Genomic DNA, 16,037 nt, shown 5'->3' with positions numbered 1-16,037 from the left:
CACCGCCCCGGTTCCTGAGGCACCCGCCTTCTTTGCTACGGGATCCCCACAGCCTTTGCTCTCGTACCGTGGGTTCCCACCCACTAAAATCTGGGCCACTGGCTAGCATGATTACCGCATGGATGCCTGGTAAACCGAATCCAGGAGCTTGGAATTCTCACTGTGGTATACTGCATTCTTATTCAGTGGATACCCTCCCAGGTCGTTGATCTCTGGATCAAGGAATTCTGACTGTTTGATCCCCGGAGTCCCTTCCACTGGATCCCCTAAAGCAAGCTGCTGGGTTCATGGAGCACCGGTAATAAAAGGCCCAGAATCCTGTCTGCAAGATATTCCCAGCACCACAGCTGGATCATTGACATACGGCGGATAGAATCCACAGAATTCTGTAAGCGTAAGCGGGGTCGGCAGAGCCGGTGTACGCCAGTCAGGGGGGCACAACTAGAGCCAAATTTGGGAGGAGGCTCATCAAAATTACAGGGGGTGGCTAATTCTTCCAGTCATAGGCAAAGTGGAGATGCAGGGGCTCTAAGAAGGGATGAAAAAACACAACATAGCCTCAATAACAGGTGGATGGTTTTGGAAAGACCTGTGAAGTACTCTGGTGCCGCGCTGAGAGCCAAGCACCCAGCGCGTTCACAGTAGGGGGCCTCACTGATTGCCATGCACCCAGCACGGTCACACTAGGGGGTAGCGCTGAGAGCCGTGCACCAAATGCGTTCACACTAGGGTGCCGTGCTGAGCGACGGGTTAGGATTGCCACTCCAACTTTTCTGGAAAAAAAAAGGTCCACTTCCATTAATTTATATTCGCCCTTAGGACACCATCCCCCGGGGTATGCTTAATTCTTGAATGCTTTTATTAACCATTAGGAAGGGGGTCCATGTGTACCCCCTTCCCTTGTCCACTTCTGGCCTCGAGGACCCCATCCCCTGGGGCCTGACCTCTTTGTTGGGGACTGTGGGGGGAGCCCCAATGCCCCTGCGGTCCCTGCTGGCTCCCCACCTCCTGTGGGAGCCGGCATTGCTTTTGGACAAGGGGAGCTGGTGACATGCAGCTCCCCTTGCCAAAAGCAATCCTGCTTTGCTTCATTGAAGAGAGAGGATTACAGTTTGGGGGTCAACCCGGTAGTCAGAGGGACCTGGGTAGTTAAATGATATAGAAAGAGTGGTCCCTGACCAATTAAGAGTTACTTTGAGTTTAATAACAAACATTCATTGACAGAATTATTCGTAGCACACTATTGTTTATTCACATAGTGTCAATACGTTTTTCATTGTATTTTTTCATTTTATAGTTTATATACTCATATAAATAACATCTTAGCAGTGCCCACTGTACAGGAAAGGGAAAGGGTTGTGCAGTGTTCAGGAAGGTGTGGGTAGGTAAGGTGACAAATCAATTGTAAATTACTTTGAACAATTGGAAATGGCTTCTCAGGGGAGCCTTGCCGGAATTAATCCAAAATCAAGTTAACATTATTGTAACATCATATTGTAACAAGTGTACCAAATCACACTCTGATTATGTGTACTAGTTGGTAGTCGACGTTTCGACCCTCGTTGTAGGGATGCTGCCCCTTCCATGGCGGGTCTTCTTCAGGACAGTGAGAGGGGGGTGGGCAGTTCCTTATATACGGATTCCGGGGACGGTCTGGACGTTTTACTTTATTGACAATCGCATTCCTTGTTTTGGGCAGAGAGTCCTTAGGTAAATGGCAATCTGAATAGTAGCGTACCGATCTAGGCACGGGTCCTAGTCAATTTCTGACTCGGTCGCTACGGAAACGAGTCAGAACTCTTCGTCCCCAGCATCCTTCACCTCCAGCATTTACTCGGGAGTGTGGCCTTTTTGTGTTCTACACGTTTGTTTTTCTGATTTCTTGTGCCTCGGTCTACCGAGCACAAGATGGCTACCAACACTTCCTGGTTTGAAGTGTTGAAAGCCAATGAGCATGCAGCTCATGCTGATTGGCTTCCACTGTCTGTCAACACTCCAAAACAGAAATTGTTGGCAGCCATCTTGTGCCTCGGTAGACTGAGGCACAAGAAAGCAGAAAAACAAATGTGTAGGACTCAAAAAGGGGGCAGGGTAGTAGCATCCTGACCCCCTAGGCCTGCTCAGGGGGTCCCACAAGGACCACCAAGGCCCAAAATGTTTTTTTTTTGTTTTTTTTTAATTGCGGGGTACGCAATTTCTATATGACACACCCACCAATGGGAGGCTCAGATGAGACTGTGTATTATGGGAAGTGTAGTGCGGAGAGCACACAATCAAGTCCGTTATGGACCCTGCAAGTGGGCCTCTCCTCGATCCTGTATACGTCTGCTGTTTCACTTTCGTGACCCCCAAGAATTACGAGGTGGTGCATACTCCACGGCTAGACGGCCGCGTGTTAATTATCGCTCCAAAAGTTGTCCACCTTTAAGTAGCACACGACCAGCAGCTTGATTTATGTGTAGGTAAGGATGGGGATCCGCTTGTAGATGCCGCTCCGTAATGGATTTGCCTGACGCGTTTCGAAACTCCATATGCTTCTCTTCAGAGGCTTTAACGGAAGCGGTGTGCGCAATCGCTGACCCACGACTCGGCCTGAACTGTGATTGTGGCTTGGGCGTTGGGGGCCTGAGGAAATCTTTGCATTTGAAACACACGGACGGCACCCGCCACTACAAGGCCCCCCCTCACCAGGTATTTACGAGCGCGCATTTGAAGCGTTTTACTCACCCTGCCACTCTGACATTCTTTTGTTGCATGCTGGTTACTGTGGTCCCATACTGGAGCACAGCTGCCATGAGTGAACAGGGTCAGCTGCTCCCATACTTATGGGAGGACCTATGAACTACGTGAGGAGGGAGAAGGTTCATTCCGGTGGCGTAAGGCGTCTGAGGAAGGATAATGAAGCTGAAATGCATCACGCAGCGCCACATTGTGAAAATTAAAGATTTCCAACCGGTTCCCCTGGTGTCCTTGGTCTACTTTTATCAAAGTGGTCTTTCTTCATATATATATAGATGTCATCAGTGATGTCACTGACCATGTCATGAATGATGTAATATGTGACATCATCAACATTGGATTGCGGGCGCGTGAGATATAGTTAGTACAACTAACTATAGCGGAGGAATTTCAATGGTTTTGTATGAGTGAAATGTCCAGCTAACTATAACACCCCTAAAATCAATAGTTTTTTCAGTGAATTTCTAAGGTTTTTTAAATGCTAATTCCTAACTATATCAGGCCTGAAACCTATGTTTTTTTCAGTGAATATATATATATATATATATATATATATATATATTACCTACTGGCGGTCGCCAGTACGTAGTTATAGTTAGGATCGTTTTCCATAGGAAATCCGGAACATTCTATTGGGAATAACTTTGGCGCCGAATGAGGAATCTGCCTGTAATTTTCCTTAACTTTGCCTCGCTGCGCTCCGCTCCTTCCCTGAAGGTTTCGGGGGGGATCCATCAAGCGGGGGCCGAGATAAAAGGGGGTCCCAAAACGTGTTTTCCCCATGTAATTTCCATAGGGCGGTTGGACTCACTTTTAGCCCAATCGGCTGAATGGATTTCCACCAAACTTGGCAAAAGTGTAAGGACTGGTACCCCGATGTGCCTTTGCTATGTCTCAAGATATATGCTCCAGTGGTTTTTATGAAAATTAACTTTGAAAAATATATATTGGGCTACATTGGGCTATATATATATGTTAGAGCCCAAATGTAGCCCAATGTAGCCCAATGTAGCCCAAAGATGGCCACCAGAGACAAAAAAAAAACCAATGTAGCCCAAATATCAGCCAGATGTTGCCCAACTATAGCCCAATGACAGAATGTCCCAGAGTGTTGTAAAGAACAACTAGAACGCTAACAGTCTTACTTATGACAAAAGTATGGCACACCTGAAGTCATCTTGATTGGTATAAAGTGGTAACACTTAATACATTTAATTTGAAAAGGAACAAAATGAGGGGCTTCATTTTGCCATAGAAATTTTATATATATATATATATATATATATATATTCACTGAAAAAACCATAGGTTATAGACCATATATAGTTAGGAATTAGCATTTAAAAAACCTTATTTTACTCACACAAAACCATTGAAATTCCATATATAGTTAGTTGCACTAACTATATATCGCGCACCCGCAATCCACTGCTGATGATGTCACATATTACATCATTCATGACATGGTCAGTGACATCACTGATGACATCACTGATGACATCTCAAATGACATCACTGATGACATCACTGATGACATCATCCAGTGACTGTGTGTTTCTGTAAAGTTTAAATATGTTTTACATATTGAAGAATGAGTAGATGTAGAAGTGTCTGGATGAAGGATTTAGTAGGTGCGTGACTGACTGTATGAGTGAGTGATTAAATGTGTCTCACTGAGTGCATGGGTTAGTGACTAAACTGTCTTAATTTGTGCATCATTATGTCTGTTGTTCTGTAAACTGCTGCATGTGTTGATCAGTAGCTATATGAGTAACTATATGGGTTATTGATTGATTGCCCAAGTATTTGTATGGGAGACTGAGTGTGTGTGTGGCTGGCTGGGAGGTGTGTGACTCTGTGCAGATCAATGTGTACTTGTATCAATGATTGTATAAGAGAGTAATTATGTGTTAGTATATGTTTCAAAATGTAAGGTGCTCTATGTTTAACTGTATAGATTAGAAAATGGAAGTGTGATTGATTCTTTACAGGACTGACTAGGTGTGTGAGTAACTCCATGGATGAGTGACAGAGTGTGAGAGTCTGTATAGGTGTATGAGTGCATATGATAGTGTTGTAAAGATGAGTGATTGTATGTATGAATGATTGTATGGGTAAATGAGTGAATGTGTGTGTAAACATAGGAATCACTGAGTGCGTATGTAGTAACTAGTATTGGTGTGTCAATGGTTTCAAAAATTATACTCTGTATTTAACACTGGGTGTAACAGAGGTTATATTAAAGTGTGAGGAGATGCATTGTATTGTCACATGAATGATATCATCAGTGATGTGGTCATTGATGTCAAATGAGATGTCATCAGTGATGTCATCAGTGATGTCATTTGAGATGTCATCAGTGATGTCATCAGTGATGTCACTGACCATGTCATGAATGATGTAATATGTGACATCATCAGCAGTGGATTGCGGGTGCGCGATATATAGTTAGTGCAACTAACTATATATGGAATTTCAATGGTTTTGTGTGAGTAAAATAAGGTTTTTTAAATGCTAATTCCTAACTATATATGGTCTATAACCTATGGTTTTTTCAGTGAATTTTCAAGGTTTTGTAAATGCTAATTCCTAACTATATATGGTCTATAACCTATGGTTTTTTCAGTGAATTTTCAAGGTTTTGTAAATGCTAATTCCTAACTATATATGGTCTATAACCTATGGTTTTTTCAGTGAATTTCAATGGTTTTTTAATAGCAAATATCATAAGCTGTCGAATGTCAAGTACGTGGTAAGAATTTTTTTTTTCGTGTTTATGCACACTGATCTGCTTTGATTGCTGCCCCCCACCCCTCATTTCTATTAGGAGTACTCTCTCTTTGCAGATAGTGAAGGGTAGTTAACGCAGCCCTTTGCCCCCTTTGTAATCCGTCGTGCCTGCTTCTCTCTCCATTTGATTGATTGTTCTCTTTGGTTCATTCTCTATTTACAAACAAGCACAGAGTCGCAATACTCTGTTTAGTCTTTGCAGATAGCGAAAAATCGTGTAAAAAAACAAAAGGAATCGAGCAAAATCAGTAGGCCACTAATGGGATCTCTTTTGACCTCGCTAAAATAGAAACATTAGGAACAACCTGTTGGAAATAGCAATGCGTATGTATATAAGCGGCGTTCATTTGTGTTCACAGTACCCCTTGTTGATTGTTTCAATCGAGCATTGAATTGTTCGAAGTTAATTCTCTTAAGGATCTTCTCTACCTGCAAACGAGGAAGAATAGGAATATTCTATCTCCCTTTGCAGATAGTGAAGGGTAGGTAACGCAAGCCTTTAACACGTCGTACCTATTTCATTCCTCATTGATTGATTGATTGTCCGAACATTGACTGTTTGGGAATTAGTTCTTTTTGGAGGTATTCCCTGTTTGCAAATAAACGTAGGAAAATCTTTGCAAGTAGTGAAAGGGTAGGTAATGCGGACCGTTCTCCCCCGTTGTAATCTGTCATGCCTATCTACTCCCCACTGATTGATGCACCTTTTTCACCCGGACCATTTACTAGAGATACGTCATCTGGCCCGACCAGAGAGCACCCCTAGTGAAAAGGACATATGCAATAATAACGAAGTGATCACTGTATCCTGTTAACAGAAACTTTACCATGAAACAACCTGGAAAGAAAAAAATAGGAAAACGAAAATCAGTAGGCCACTGATGAACATGAACTTTTATTAAACAACGAACAAAGAAACGATAACATAACGTAATGATAAAACCTATTAATGTCCTAGAAACAAGAAAACGTTAAAATATGCCAGTGGTGAGAGACCAGAAAAACAGTAAGAGGAACCAAATCACCCCTCGCTGTCCCACCGCCTGCCACGCCAAAAAAATCGATAGACTAGGGAAAATGCAAGTCAGTAGAACATCCACCCCCACTCTGGAAACTTCCAAGGTGGGGCAGGGTTCCGGCTACGCCCAGCCGGGAGCAGCCCATATAAGGCAGGTCCTGCTGCCACGCCTCGGCCAGGAGATCCTAACGTAGGGTGTAGCTGAAGGAGAGGCCGAGGCCAGCGGGACCCGGCCAGGGGATTGCCTTTACAACGCTGAACAGTTGCAAGGGGGGGGAATGTCTTCTCGACCCTCCCCTCTCTCTCCCAGTCCGGCCGCGGTGGCCCTTGAGAGTTGCAGGTAGTCCCGCCACATGCTCTTCCGGTCCGACCACCAACGGTCGGGGGGCCGAGGCCGACGGGATCCGGCTGCAGCCGATAAACCAAGAAACCCGTTCATGGGGCCAGAGCCAGGGGCGTCCGGCCGACATCTACCGGAAGCCCGGCCCGAAGACGGACGGGACACTTCTTCTTTCTTGAATAATGGCTGCGACAACACTGGGGGGGGATGTCTTGCACATGCCTCCGACCCCCCCCTCGTCCTCATCGCCTGGTCCGGCCATAACAAATCTCAAGCGAGACGCCGTGGGGTGCACTGGGAGGGAGAGACGGTGCGAACAGGCCTCTCCCGCCTCCCCAGGTGGAGGCTTCCCAGCTGCACCCTCAGCGCTCCAGGCGCCCGGAAAAGGGTTCTTCCACTGTGGCCATGCTGCAACGTCTCGCCCGGCAGGGTGGAGCCCGTCCGCTCATGTGACCCCGCGATCGCCGGTAGCTGCCGAACTCTCAAAATGGCGGTCGACCTGGCAAGAGCGGGCCCAACATAAAGAAATGGCCCGGTCACTGGTTGACTCCACCACCGTAGTCCTCCACGACCTTGAAGATTCTAGAGGAGCCGCGGGAGTCTCCGACCCCCGATGGGGAATGACTGCCATGATCGCCCGTGGAGTGACGAAACTGTATCCGCGGGACGTCGGCGCTCCCATGCTGGCGCCAGCCTCACTTTGAATTACTAGAATCCTGCAGACCTCACTTCCGGTGAAAGCACAGTGTGACCCGGTAGGAAAAATTATTGCACCCCCTCCCCTTTTTGACTGATAGTTCAAACCACCGATCCTTTCCTTTGCCCTTTTAACGGAACTTTGGACTGCCTCCCCCTCTTTTACATTTTCGAGAGAAAACAAAACATTAACCACTACATTAGCATAGCAGTTGACACCAGAACTGTTTTCAAATTGAAAACCAACAACATCTTCAACAGAATCCTTTTTGTTTCTGCTGTGACCCTGCTACAGCACAGGCATTGTCCCCAGCAGTAATTCTGCAATGCCGGTAAGAATAGCTGTGGTGCCTACTGGACTCACTCACCCCCGCGGCACCCCACGCCGTTTTTTGCTGGGCGGCAACTTACTAGACATCACTTTCGTGCCATCTAGATTTCAGCGCGTTCTGCTGCCTTGGAACTATTCGCACAACAGACCGCTACTGACAAGAATATTTCATTATTGGTGCTGTCAATTTCAATAAATCTATTGGATAATTAAAAAGAAATTGCCACGGTCTCTTCGTTGTTTAAATGTTTTTACTGTTTTTGTTTTGTTGTATATATTTATATGTTATTAAAGTTTTATATTCCTACTACTTTGTTGGAGTGCTATATATTTTTAATGTGACACATAATTGTAAAAACTTTGATGTACAAAGAGTCATTCCTGGAATCTTCCGCTTCAGGCTCGGTCCCCTCCCCAATCACAATACAGGATGGTTTTCAGATAGTAGGAACACGTGTGGTGTGACGGATCTCATCGAGTGTGGGCCTTGATCTACTATAACTCCTTTGAAGAGGGGTGATTCTTTACAGCTGGGGCCATAAACTACATCTGCAGGGCTAGCTGATAGCCTGGACAATCGGACACAGAGAAAGAGGAGTGTCAGAGGGTGCGGTAGTGAATAGGGCGAAAGGGAGGTGTCGGGCGGGCACAGAGTGTGATTCTCAGGGAAGAGCAGCGCAGATGGGGGGAGGTTTATTGCCCATGCATAAGACAGAGAGCGGTGGTGACCAGTGCCTAGGGAAGATGCTTGCGTGGGTGAGGAGCCATGCTACGAATCGACAGCGTGCAGAGAGTGGGTCTGGTCAAGACATCTAAAATGGCTGCCGTGCACGACAAAAGTGTGGCATTTCAAAAAAGGCAAGATGGCGCAGACAATGTTTTTCAACACTTCCTCATTTCCTTCGAATCGAACGTTAACAGACGTTGGGGCATATTACCAAAGTTAAGCGATATTTATCGCTAACGATGCTTACCAACCAATTTTTTACCACTAAGCATCGTCAGAAATTATCGAAGATAAACCTTACTATTATCAAGGTTTATCGCAAATGCGATAATAAACGGCCGCAATGCATGAATATCGCTAAAAACTCAGCGATATTCATGCATTACCGAGCTAATACTCTTAGCCATGTTATCCACCTCCCATTGGATAACATAGCTAAGAACTGCTCAGGGCAGGTGTTACTTTTTGGAGATATTCGCGCTTAGCGCGAATATCTCCAAAAGTTGGTAATAGGAGATAGATATCTTGCATGTTGTAATGCAAGTTATTGTGGTATATGGAACTCATACCATAATCTCTCAGGAAAGCAGAAACTGATCCTTTTGGGACCGCCTAAAAAGGCCTAGGGGGTGAGGAGTACTCTACTTTGCCCCCTTTTCACGTTCCGAACTATTTTATTTTACTCTCTTCTGTAATTACACAAAATACCAGCGATAAGATGCATCGGAGACACACAGTGAGAGAAAGGAGGCCGGAGATGAAGAAGACATGTCAAATACACATTGGAGATAATATAGTGGCAGAAGGGAAGTAAATATGAGTAAACTTACCATGTAACATAAAAATGTTGCACTCTATACTATAAGTCTCATTTTATACTACAATCACTTCGCTACAACCTCATAAATTAAAAATAAAAATGAATAATGTCTCAAACAATTTTTGATTTCTAAATATAAATTTATTCTTCAGAATTTTCTAAATTTGAAAGAACTAGTAACATGTCCTCATCAGCAATGTCCTCATTAAAAGTCTCCAATGATGATTCTTGTAACTCTATGGTCTCCAAACACTCGATAAATTCGCCATCAAGAGATTGATCACAAAAATCATTCAAGTCATCTCCTCCTTGTGACAATATTTCATTATTGGTGCTGTCAATTTCAATCAATGTAGTGGAATCATTCAAGTCATCTCCTCGTGACAATATTTCATTATTGGTGCTCTCAATTTCAATCAATGTAGTGGAATCATTCAAGTCATCTCCTCCTTGTGACAATATTTCATTATTGGTGCTGTCCATTTCAATCAATCTAATGGAATCATACAAGCCATCTCCTCCTTGTGACAATATTTCATTATTGGTGCTCTCAATTTCAATCAATGTAGTGGAATCATTCAAGTCATCTCCTTGTGACAATATTTCATTCTTGGTGCTGTCCATTTCAATCAATCTAATGGAATCATACAAGTCATGTCCTCCTTGTGACAATATTTCATTATTGGTGATCTCAATTTCAATCAATGTGTTGGACAATTCAAAAGAAATTGCCACGGTCTCTTCATTGTGAGCCATTTTATTTTGAAATTGCTTGCTGTAAATTGCAGAAAAAAATAATCACTTTCATTTATCGTCTTTAGTAATACATAATATAAAACTAACTTTATCAAGTATTTAGTATAACAGAAGGACTGCAAATAAATAACAGAAAACATTTTTCAAATTATCTTCAAGTGTACAACATAGTTCCCCTTACAAATTAACAACTCACCTTTTTAAAAGTAGCAGAAGTGTTAGTACTGTGTAAATCAAACACCAGAAATTCACCACCAAAAATTCCTCACAAATGTACCTCAGACAGTAGTATCACAAAATGGCTGTGGTTTCCTCTCATTTGACATATATACATAACCAATTAACTTTCATCACACACAAATACAAAACCAAAGTAACATTTTAATTGGTTCTAAATTTCAACACTTTCAAATGTGTTTTCCCCATGCAATTTTCCATAGGACATTTACATACGTCTACAGCCTGAATGGCTGAACGGAATTACACCAAACTTGGCAAAATGGTACATCAAACCTAAGAGGTCAGGAAGGATCTACTATGCCCCCTTATGGTCATTTCCCCCTTCGCTTTGGCCTCCTCTTGTCTCTCAATCCTACCGAGGGACAAGATGGCGGCCGCTACGGACTGTTTGGAATGTTGACAGACGCCGGAGAACCAATCAGCTTCGCAAAGCTCCGTAACGCGAAAAGTACGCGAAGCGGAGCGCTGTTACAGATATATATCTTTTTTTGAACGTTAATTTCTCAAAATCCACTGGAGCACATATATTGAGACCTAGCAAAGGCACATCGGGCTACCAGTCCCTAATATTTTGCCAAGTTTCGTGCAAATCCATTCAGCCGTTCGATTATTATTATTTTGTTTTTTTTTTGCCCCGCGGGGCCCTTTTAAAACCTCCACATCAAACCTAGGGGGTCAGCGAGGATCTACTATGCCCCCTTATAGTTATTTCCCCCTTTGTTTTGACCTCCTCTTGTCTCTCGATCCTACCGAGAGACAAGATGGCGGCCGCTACGGACTGTTTGGAATGTTGACAGACGCCGGAGAACCAATCAGCTTCGCTTCACAAAGCTCCGTTGCGCGAAAAGTCCGCGAACCAGAGCGCTGCCCGGTCCGCTGTTACAGATATATATCTTTTTTTAAACGTTAATTTCTCAAAATCCACTGGAGCACATATATTGAGACCTACAAAAGGCACATCGGGCTACCAGTCCCTACAATTTTGCCAAGTTTCGTGCAAATCCATTCAGCCGTTCGGGCTAAAAGTGAGGCCAACCGCCCTATGGAAAACTCAATGTTAAAAACACGTTTTGGGACCCCCCTTTTTTCTCGGCCCCCCCTTGACGAACCCCCCCCAAATTTTCAAGGGCTGCTCAGAAACAAAATGTGCCATTTTCCTGAAAATTTCAGCCAATTCCGTCCACAAACGCCAAAGTTATTAGACATAGAATTTTCAAAAAACCCATAGAGAAAAAATCCTAACTATATATACCTACTGGCGACCGCCAGTAGGTAATATATATATATATATATATATATATATATATATATATATATATATATATATATATATATATATATATATATATATATTCACAGAAAAAACCATAGGTTTCACACCAGTTATAGTTAGGAATTAGCATTTAAAAAACCTATTAAATTCACTGAAAAAACCATAGGTTTCACACCAGTTATAGTTAGGTGGAAATTTTACTCGCATAAAACCATTGAAATTCCCACGTTATAGTTAGTTGGACTCACTATAACTTGCGCATGCAATGCACTGCTGATGACGTCACATATTACATCACTCATGACATGGTCAGTGACATCACTGATGACATCACTGATGACATCTCAAATGACATCACTGATGACATCATCCAGTGAATGTGTATCTTTCTGAAAAATAAATATTTTTTATATATGTATATCTAAAGGTTGATGGAAGAATAAATGGGTAAATAAATGTCTAAATGGATGTTTCTTTGTGTAGAATTGATTGGTTAACTGACTTATTAAATGTATCTTAGTGAATACATATATTAGCGAGTAATGTTTAAATATTTAAATATCTGTATCTGTGTCTCACTTTGTGTATAAGTGGCTGCATGGGTTGGTGAGTAGCTACATGAGTGTGTATATGGGTTATTAGTTGTTTTTTTGAGTATCAGTATCAGTGTCTTTATGGTTCGGTGGGGGATATTACTTAGAGCACAGATGCATGAATGAGTGACTCACTATTTGTATGTATTTTGAAGACAGCATGTGTGCAAGACTGTATGGGTGGATGATTGTGTGTATGGGTGGGTTAGTGAGTATGTGTTTTTATAATTGATTGTTTAAGAGAGTAAATATGTTTCCGTTTCTGTAGAAGTATGTGTAGTGGTGTGCATATAGCAGTATAATCAAGTAAATGTTTTTTTGATAGTTTATTTGCATGTGTGAATTTGTGTGTGAGTAACTATATGGATGAGTATTAGTGTGTAACAGGATGTATAGGTGTATGAGTACATATGATGAGTAAGTACATGCATGAGTTACTATATAGAACTGTTGGTGAATGAGTGGATGTGTATGTAGATGTTGGAATTACCTAATAAGTTGTAATTGGTATTGGTTTCTCCTTTTTTAAGAAAATGTTAGTTTCTATTTTTGAATGTGTGTGTCAAAGGTTATTTTATGCTGATAGGAGGTCTGCCACTTTGTCACAAGGATGTTGTCATCAGTGATGTCATTTGAGATGTCATCAGTGATGTCATGAGTGATGTCACTGACCATGTCATGAGTGATGTAATATGTGACGTCATCAGCAGTGCATTGCACGCGCAAGTTATAGTGAGTCCAACTAACTATAACGTGGGAATTTCAATGGTTTTATGCGAGTAAAATTTCCACCTAACTATAACTGAAAGTATGGTAACAGGGCTGCTGGGATGCACTTTTCAACCCGGTACAGCAGCGCGAGTGAGTCAGGGAAGGAGGCATAACATTGCGCCTGGAGCCCACTGGAGGGCGAAAAATGTAAAGTTAAAATCACAGGAAAATTTGGAGGACATTATAACGGACCTCAATTGCGGGAGAGATTGAACTGCATTCACCAGCATACAACTCACTGGAGAGTACATGCGCGATGGGTAAATAGGGATGCAGTTATCCGTGATGTGCCTTCTGTTGCCCCATGAGAAAGAAGCAGGAAGCTTCGAAACGCGTCGGGGACTTTTGAAAATGCAGGCGTGATGTACAGCTTCCTAAAATAAAGTTTTGTTAAACTACTCACCTGCGGAGTGGCGTCCTTGAGTTCGAGGAATCTTGGTGAAGATAACAAGCGGCAGCCTCAGCCGCGAAGGATGCACCGCCCGTTGGAAGTATGGTAACGGGGCTGCTGGGATGCACTTTTCAACCCGGAACACCAGCGCAAGTGAGTCAGGGAACGAGGCATAACATGGCGCCTGGAGCCCACTGGAGGGCGAAAAATGTAAAGTTAAAATCACAGGAAAATTTGGAGGACATTTTAACGGACCCCAATTGCGGGAGAGATTGAACTGCATTCACCAGCATGCAAATCACTGGAGAGTACATGCGCGATGGGTAAATAGGGATGCAGTTATCCGTGATGTGCCTTCTGTTGCCCCATGAGGAAGAAGCAGGAAGCTTCGAAACGCGTCGGGGACTTTTGAAAATGCAGGCGTGATGTACAGCTTCCTAAAATAAAGTTTTGTTAAACTACTCACCGGCGGAGTGGCGTCCTTGAGTTCGAGGAATCTTGGTGAAGATACCAAGCGGCAGTCTCAGCCGCGAAGGATGCACCGCCCGTTGGAAGTATGGTAACGGGGCTGCTGGGATGCACTTTTCAACCCGGTACAGCAGCGCGAGTGAGTCAGGAAAGGAGGCATAACATTGCGCCTGGAGCCCACTGGAGGGCGGAAAATGTATAGTTAAAATCACAGGAAAATTTGGAGGACATTATAACGGACCCCAATTGCGGGAGAGATTGAACTGCATTCACCAGCATGCAACTCACTGGAGAGTTCATGCGCGATGGGTAAATAGGGATGCAGTTATCCGTGATGTGCCTTCTGTTGCCCCATGAGGAAGAAGCAGGAAGCTTCGAAACGCGTTGTGGACTTTTGAAAATGCAGGCGTGATGTACAGCTTCCTAAAATAAAGTTTTGTTAAACTACTCACCTGTGGAGTGGCGTCCTTGAGTTCGAGGAATCTTGGTGAATATATATATATATATATATATATATATGTGTGTGTGTGTGTGTGTGTATAGAAATATCAAGTAGAAGGTTGGAGAAAAAAAAGGGGGAAATAAATCACACAAAATCTCCTCACATCATTTGGTGGTGAAACCTCTTTTTTTTTAGTCATATCGGGCACCGGGGTGACAGACACCTATAGTTTTCTAAAAAATGGGTACAATATCAGACCCAGAGGAAAGAGGGGATGGGTGCTCCAGGGAGGGGAGTGTGAAGGTAAAGAAGGGGTGGTGGGGAGCATAGGGGAGAAAAGCATAAAAAATATCCTCATTCACTCCAATAAGGCAACCTATAAATGTACCGGTTGATATGTCTCAGTTGGTAGGCTTAGAGACAGGAAAAATGAGATGGGTTTTCAGATATTAACATGGAATATTAATGGTTTGCGCGTGAAAGCAAGAAGAGATAGGATCCTGCAATACCTTAGGGACTCTTCGGACCAGATAATAATACTGCAAGAAACACACTTAGTAAAGAGTGAAAGTACTTAGATTTTTAAGAGGCAGTTATGGGTCCAACAGGTGTTTTTCACAGAGCAGAGTCCCAACATATGAGGAGTCACAATATTAATCAGAAAGCAGGTGAAGGCTCATATCCTAGAGACAGCAATGGATAAGAGCGGTAAATGGATAGTGTCAAAAACAAATATACAAGGGCAGATGCTAACTCTGGTAGGGTATTATGGTCTGAACATAGACGACATTGAGCGATTGAAGGGATTTTTTACAACACTGCTGGACTTTCCTGATCCAATAATTATTGCCGGAGATTATAATGTAATGATGAATTTAAAATTAGATAAATCTAAAAGTAGCAGAGTAATTGCCACTCCCAAATCATGATCAAATTTGAGAATGATGATGCAGCAAACCGCGCTTTGTGATTTGTGTAGAGAGAGATCGGGGAATCGGCTTGGGTTCTCATTTCATAATAAAAATTATGGCCAAGAGTCTAGTTTAAACTACTTTTTAGTTAGTTTAGGCCTGAGGGCTAATATTCAGGACATCTCTTACTTAACTGCCCATCTCTCTGATCATTCAGCTGTTATTTTAAATAAGGACCTGAAAGGCAGGTTGAGCACAAAGAAATGGACGCTCAATCTCACCATACTTTTGGAGATTGATGCAATGAACCATTTGAGAAAGGATGTAACTGAGTTTTTTAGAACACAATATAGGCTCTACCTCGGTTACAGTCATTTGGGACACTCTTAAAGCCTTCATGAGGGGTAAACTGACAAGTAGGAATAGGACCTATAGAGAGCAGGTCGGTCAATTAGAATCAGAAATGAAGGCCGTAGAAGCCAACACAACTAAGAAGTGAGATGGTAGGAACCCGGAAAGTGATAAGTTAACATCACTGAAGGCACAGCTAGAACCTATTTTACAATCCCTCATTGATAAGCAATGGGAAGCCAGCAAGTTAGCACATTTTGAATATGGGGAAGTCGCCGGTAAACTACTAGCTTGGAAGGTGAAAACAGATAAAAACAGTAACTTGATAAAAGAAATTGAGGGGGTGCAGAACGGGGTGGTATTAACAAATGATTTGGAAA

This window comes from Lissotriton helveticus, chromosome 2_1 (genome assembly GCF_964261635.1).
Source record: "Lissotriton helveticus chromosome 2_1, aLisHel1.1, whole genome shotgun sequence".
In the NCBI taxonomy this organism is placed as follows: domain Eukaryota; kingdom Metazoa; phylum Chordata; class Amphibia; order Caudata; family Salamandridae; genus Lissotriton; species Lissotriton helveticus.
The sequence above is the reverse complement of the archived record's forward strand: the minus strand, read 5'-3'. Positions refer to the sequence as shown.